Below are 7,561 nucleotides of genomic sequence, written 5' to 3'. Positions count from 1 at the left end.
ATTCTGTTCCTATCAAATCCAACCCTCAAAATTATCGATAATTCATTCCAACTGGAACGAGCAATGGAATCTGACCTCCCAGGAAAAGTAAGAGGCCAATGAAATTGGAGGATATTCCAGGATCAAATATCCAATTGATCACCACGTCGGTATTGTGAATATGCAGTTACGAATAATCCGGCCAAAGTTATAGGAATAGACCTAACACAATTCCAGATGGCAAAGCCTCAATCATTTCTATTCAACGGAATAAGTAGGGATAATAACTATACTGGATAGTACCCCTAATTTGCTATGAATCTCAATGATCAGAAATTTATATAGAGGGAATAAACAAAATTATTGAAATTGAAATAGTGAACTGAGAGGGTTTCCCCTTCCTTCATTTTGAATAAGTTGTATCTTGCTCGAACTAATGAATAGGACTAGGGTGAAAATGATAGAAGCCAATAAGAAACCGAAATAACTAATTATAGTTATAGTAGGCGTGGAAGGGTTGAATGAAATATGGTTTATACATATATTCATGAGACAATTACCTAAATTTTTCTTTTCGTAACCTTGAGATCAGAATACAAAAGATCAATTGTCCCAATTCGTACCAATTCAGGATCCTATATCTACTATAGGATATGTATGAATGAACATGGATGAGAGGAGATCTATAGTAGAAATCTCTTCATTATCCTAGAAATCATTCATCGAGCAACTAATGAATAGCACCAGCAAACCCCTTCACAAATTGTGGAATGTAATCTTATTACAGGGTGAATGAATTCTCAATCAATACGATTGGATCACCTGGCATTATCTTTTTACCAGTAGCTATCGGTCCAGAGACTGGACCGGAAGAAAACTCTCCACAGACAGCCAAAGTTTTGTGAATTTCACGTTTAGGTGTAAGAAAGAATATGAATATCCAGTTTGTCCTCTCATTTCTCGATCTTATTGATCCAATCATTCGACCCTCTAGACGGATTAGGTTTTTTCAATATTCATTATTAGAGCAAGTAGAGCCCGATATTACAGAAATTCCACCTATTGCAAAGAGTAACTTGTAATTTCACATACCTAAAATTGACTAGGTTCTATTGCACTATCCACTTGGTTTTATCTAATAAGTAACACCTACTCGTTAATACAAGGTACTATATAATAAGTTTGTGGCATAACTCCATCTGTGTCGGATACTATTGGAAAAGCAACATACATCTGCGTAGCACCAATGATCCCCGTGCAATTTGAATTACTGGGTTCATCTACACGGGCATAATGTCATGTCGGAATGAATAAGGAAGAATATAAAAGAATAATATTCTGGATGAGTTTTATTGATAGTGATTGATATCCTTTGCAAGCGGCACTCATCCTCTTTTTCGGTTCTAAAGCCACCCGTATGCAGAAGCTAATTCTAATCGAAAATTTCCACTATGCTATTGTTACAACATGGATTGAGGGAGTTGGGGTTCCTTAACCCGGAGGGACCTCGGAACATGCAATATTCTCTTCTTTCTGTTGGGATTTAGTCGACCAAACAGAGATAGAATAACTGTTAGCAGGAACACAATCATTCTATCCCGTTCCTTCTCAATACTCATCAAAATTGTATTGCTATGTCAGAAGAAAGCTAGCTATACTGGTCCAGTAGACTTTAAAGATACCCTTGGTATAACATTGACAATCGAACAAGGATTGGAGAAGATATCAGTAGTTTTCCATTTCCTGATCTCTATATTTCATGGGATCAATTCCCCCTTGACTGACTTTACAATAATATATGGAGCTGAGCATGTCTGGGAATACGGGAGAACGCTCCTTCGCTGACATTATTACTAGTATTAGATATTGGGTTATCCATAGCATTACCATACCTTCTCTATTCATTGCAGGTTGGTTATTTGTAAGCACGGGTTTGGCTTAAGATGTGTTCAGGAGCCCCCGGCCAAATGAGTATTTCACAGAAAGTCGACAAGAGGTTCCATTAGTAACTGGTCGTTTCGATCCGTTAGAGCAACTTGATGAATTTACTAGATCTTTTTAGGAGGCACTAATGACTATAGATAGAACTTATCCAATTTTTACAGTTAGATGGTTGGTCGTTAACGGGCTAGCTATCCCTACAGTTTTTTTCTTGGGATCAATATCAGCAATGCAGTTCATCCAACGATAAACTCTATACTAAAGGAAGAGGAAGTATGTAGATATGACACAACCGAACCCGAACGACCAAAATGTTGAATTGAATCGTACCAGTCTCTACTAGGGGTTGCTACTAATTTTTGTACTTGTTGTTCCATTCTCCAATTATTTTTTCAATTAGGAACAATGATAATATTCTCACTCCATTCGAAGAGATTCGATATGCATAATTATCTATGCTATGACTGTTTATGTCTCGAGTATGACCACTTAAGAAAATGTGAAAGGGAGTAAGAGAAATGGCCGATACCACTGGAAGGATCCCTCTTTGGTTGATAGGTACTGTAACTGGTATTATTGTGATTGGTCTACTGGGTGTCTTTTTCTATGGTTCATATTCCGGATTAGGGTCATACCTATAGTAGGGTAAATGCACTTACTGTGGGAAATAGTATACATGCGAAAGTGAAAAATCGATAAGGCCTTACCCTTCTTTGAAGGGTAAGGCCTTATCGAAATCTCTTTTTGAGATTCTTTCTATATTAATCTGAATTAGAAGAGAAGATTCCCTTTATCGGAAAAAGTAGACACTATGTAACTTTCTCACATTGGATTGGAAGAGATCATTTTATGGAGCTAGAACCGGATCATCTCGAAAGTGAACATCTATTCACTTGGACATTGCTAATGATGGAATAGGTTTGAAACAATTTTGTTCATACATAATAGCAAGGAGAGGCAAAGATATTTTATCGTTTGTATGTACCAATACAAAATGTAGGGATTGGTCCCATTTATATTGATAAAAAAAGAGGAAAGAAACGAGATATTCTAATCCTTCCATTCGTTCATGAACGATACCTTTGCAATTTATGGACTAAGTCAGATATAATTTTTGATGAAAAATATAATTTTTCTACTAAAGAGTGGAGCTATTACTATTCCATAAATAGTAATACTTTACTGTGGGAAAAAATAAAATACTGAGTTCAAATGCTCAGTCAAAATGATAACTTTATCATTTTGTGCTATGCAATGAAAAAAAAGGTCAAAATAGGAAGTCTCTAGGTTAATGGGTCTTTTCCGTTCCGTAGAAAGATTCGGGGTTATTCGTTTTCAGGATCAATAGTGGACGAACGGAGAGAGAGGGATTCGAACCCTCGGTACGGATGATCCGTACTACGGATTAGCAATCCGCCGCTTTGGTCCGCTCAGCCATCTCTCCAAGATGGAAGAGTTCATGTGTAACAAAATGAATGGTGGAGTAAAGGTGTATACCATAGTATGTATAGATTGTATCGGCAATATAATGAATATTGCAATTATTCAGTTGGATAAAGAACAATCCAGTCAATCGTATTGTTCATTTCGTTAAAAATAGTTCTGTATGACTGATTTTTTCTGCTTTTCTTGGCCTGGACGATGGCCAGGCCAAGAAAAGCAGAAAAAATCAGTCATACAGTGCTTGACCTAATTTCAGAGCTAGAATACCTGCTGTAAAAGCAAGAAAAAAAGCTATCAAAAATTGAACATCTCTTACCATAGCTTCATTCCCTCCCCAATCAGTTTGATTAAATGCGTTACATGGATTAGTCCATTTATTTCTCTCCAGTATCAAATTTTATTATCTAGATATTGAAGGGTTCTCTATCTATTTAGGGTTCTCTATCTACTTTATGTATTATTGTAAAGATATCAGTTGCTCAAGGCCATAGGTTCCTGATCGAAACTACACCAATGGGTAGGAGTCCGAAGAAAACAAAATAGAAGAAAAGTAATTGATCCCGACAACATTTTATTCATACATTCAGTCGATGGAGGGTGAAATAAAACCAAATGGATCCAGAAGTTATTGCGCAACTCACTGTTCTGACTCTGATGGTTGTATCGGGCCCTTTAGTTATAGATAGATAGAGCTTTGGATGGATCAGAGATCCATCCAAATATCCTTTAACTATTTAAGTTGATAATGTAACGAATAAAACCCACCTGTATCACTAAACTATACATGCCACAATCCCATTGACGGATATTCCGTCACTTCTTTCCTTCCACATTTGAATCCAAATTCCGGAATTCCTTAATTCTCTATCTTCTATTTCCGAGAGAGAAGAAAGGATTCTATTCATTCTAGTTTTAGAAATTCTAAGTTGTTCTTTCTCTTTATCAAGGAATTTTTTTTGCTCAACTCCTCTAATCTTCTAATTGAATTCTTTCTAATTCATTTTAGAAAGATCTTCCTCTTCCAGGAAGAAAAAGAGCCATAAACTGGAATGGCTCCATATTCTTAGCTCTCAATCTTTGTTGATCTCTTATAGTAATCACATCTTGAGGTTTGCAAGCGTAACTTGGTATATCTACCATATGGTCATTGACCTGGATATGTCCATGATTCACTAATTGTCTAGCTCCGGGAATGGTGGGAGCCATACCCAATCGAAAAAGAATATTATCCAAACGTATTTCAAGTAATTGCAATAGGACCTGACCCGTTGAGCCTTTGGCTCTTCTAGCAATACGAACATATTTCAGCAAATGCTCTCAGGCATAACTTGTCTCCATCCGCTTCATATCAGCTCAGCCCGGAGTTTCCAGTATAGCGATCCTTACCCTACGAGCTACTAAAATATATGTTCTCAACTTGATATCTATAAAGATAGATGGATCATCCATATCCAATTTATTGTCCATCTACCATAGTAGACTCACTCATTCATATATGATGAGGGGGCCCTTTTAACTCAGCGGTAGAGTAACGCCATGGTAAGGCATAAGTCATCGGTTCAAGTCCGATAAAGGGCTCATGTTTCCCACGAAGAAAGAGGGCTCGGGTGTCCATTTCTATTACATAGATAGAAATATTTTCACCGAAATATGAAAATGACAACAAATCGGATTCGGATCCAGTCCGTCTTTTATCTTCTTTTATGAGGAGAACGACGGGAATTGAACCCGCGCGTGGTGGATTCACAATCCACTACCTTTGTCCACTTGGTTACGTCCGCCCCAGAAAAAACCAATTTATCTATCTACAGTCATTTCTTCCAAGAATAAAAAACGAGCTTACATTTGTTCTTATGTGGGTCGGTGACCTCTGATAGGGGATCAAAGCAAGATCGATGACTAACTCTCAACTCTCGCACAAGTTGTATGGCTTATTATCAAATATGTGATAAATATGAAGTATTTTGTATTTCTCCTGGAGAAATATCCCGATCCCATCTTCCCTCCATTCTTTTGAACGTGAAAGAAGAATCTTTCTTCTTTCGTATCGATCCTTTGTCTATTCACTCATGGGCGATAATTATTGTTTTTCCCTATTAGATTTTAGTTTTCAACTAACACAGTTTTGCAGATTGGTTCGATAGATCCCACGTTATTCGAGTTGTAACGAACGGGCCATAACCATTAAAATGGTTCAGTGTAAATGGAATATATCGATATCTATCTCGAGATTTATTGTATGTTTTATCTTGATACTAAGATCTTGTCCATCTGAACAACTCTGGGCAGGGTATTTGATCGGAGATTCGTTGTTTAAAATGATCAAGGTTGTGGCTATGTCGACAAGTTCGACCCTATTCGCTTATCATATATTCAGATTCAATGAATCTAGACCATTTGAACTTGTATCCTTCCTTCTCGTATTAGAAGGTATAGGGTTTTCCAATCTGGAAAATTTTGTTATCTTACATGCACGGTTAGGATACAATCAAGTTCTTTGTTATATTATTATGCAGGTTATGGGACAAAGATACAAATTTAAAGGCTCATCTACCAACGGAGATAGTGAACATTTGATGAATCAAATATAAATTTGATTGTTGTCTTTCAGTTAATTCGTTTGAAAGTTTAGGTCAAGCGAACAGAATTGGTAGGCGTCAATCAATCCGTGGAACGTATCAAATCTTTCACGTATAAGTTCATTATGAGATGAGCCCACTCATCTCACAATGATATAAAATCATTTCGGACATATCTATTGCCGAGTAGAGATCTATTTGTAACGGGGCAAAAAGCAGCTTCTTTTGGGTCGCTGTCCACATAATTTCTGGACAAGGGGTAATAGTTTCTTTCTTTCATCCCAACCCAACAAACTTCTTTATTCTATTGTTTTTTCCAGAACGCATTCCATGAAATATGTGTATTCTATAAAATAGTGGGGTAGATTAAAGCAAACGTTGGTCCAGATGTAGATCTAATATGCATAGCCGGTAGATTGCATTTTTGTGATATGCTACCAAAACGGAACTAGAGGCAAGGAAGAGTACTTGTCCCAATATGAAAATCTTGGGTCTCAAAAACCATGTGATGATCTTAGGTGAAGAAAGAGAACGAACCAAAGGTTCGCCTTTAGCTAGGATGGATCAACTCCAGAGAATTTCTTTGCCCAGGTATTCGGAATATTCGTCGTACTTGCCACTTCTATGGTTCAAAAATAGGCTCGATTTACCACACATAACTTATTGTAGAGAATCCTAGTTGATCAAGATCTTCGCCCCGATATTTAGCAAAGGGATAGATACATCCGGGATTTTCGATTGAACGGAAATTTTGTTCAACCCCAATGGAATGCGTTGCGTTTGGATGGAGCTAAAAGTCACATGTCCGATCAATACTTTGACTGCTCTATGGATTGCTTGGAACATATGATATTCGAGAGAGCTCTCGAATTTTTCGAAGAACTAGCGATAAAAATAAATAAAAATAGTTTATAGGTTTGATCATCTGGTATTGGATCAATCTCGATCGATCCAAAATACTAATATGCCTGCTCTAGTCCAACGTTCCCATCCATCGATCTCGATAAGGACATGAGATTGATATGATCTGAAAGACTTTTCAAGGCCAAGTCATAGGGACGGACTATGAGGGGATATATATAAATAGTATCACTTAGTGGAATGTATAGGGCTATACGGGCTCGAACCGTAGACCTTCTCGGTAGAACAGATCAAAGTTCTTATTATCAAAATAATTTGAACTGTTCCAAGAACCCAACATGCATTTTCTCGCATTGGGCTCTTTCATTAACTGATGGAAAGATCGGTTAGTCTGCCATTCTCCTCTTTCCGGTAAGATACTAATATGGCTCCGTGTGCTCCAAATTCTTACCCTTCGGAAGCAATCCCAAAGTTATTCAAAAGGTTTCTTTGACGTAGGTCTGCCTTGCTCGGGCATAGATTGACTCAAATAGAGTCTCTTCTATCACTCCAAAAGTTAAATATGACACTTCATACACCTAAAAGTTCATAGAGCGAAAAGAATCTATTTTGAGGTCCCCGTATTATACTCATTATGCCTGGCATTGAACGGAGCTAGGACTGACCATATCAATTAGATCCGTAATTCGAATCAGATCAAACTTCATCTTTGTCATGCTATTGTTCCCCAGAGAAACAAATTTATAGAGTAAGACTAT

General features: G+C 37.3%; 1 non-coding gene across 1 annotated transcript; it reads right to left on the bottom strand.

The window, feature by feature from the left end:
• Nucleotides 1–3,276: 3,276 nt before the first annotated feature.
• On the bottom strand, nt 3,277–3,364 carry TRNAS-GCU (transfer RNA serine (anticodon GCU)). Its single transcript has one exon. It is a non-coding gene; the product is annotated as a tRNA-Ser (tRNA).
• Nucleotides 3,365–7,561: the final 4,197 nt, after the last annotated feature.

Source organism: Pinus tabuliformis, chromosome 4_2, assembly GCF_031772625.1.
Source record: "Pinus tabuliformis cultivar Carrire ecotype Pingquan chromosome 4_2, CPIR1, whole genome shotgun sequence".
Classification (NCBI taxonomy): Eukaryota; Viridiplantae; Streptophyta; class Pinopsida; order Pinales; family Pinaceae; genus Pinus; species Pinus tabuliformis.
This window is presented reverse-complemented; position numbering and strand designations above follow the sequence as displayed.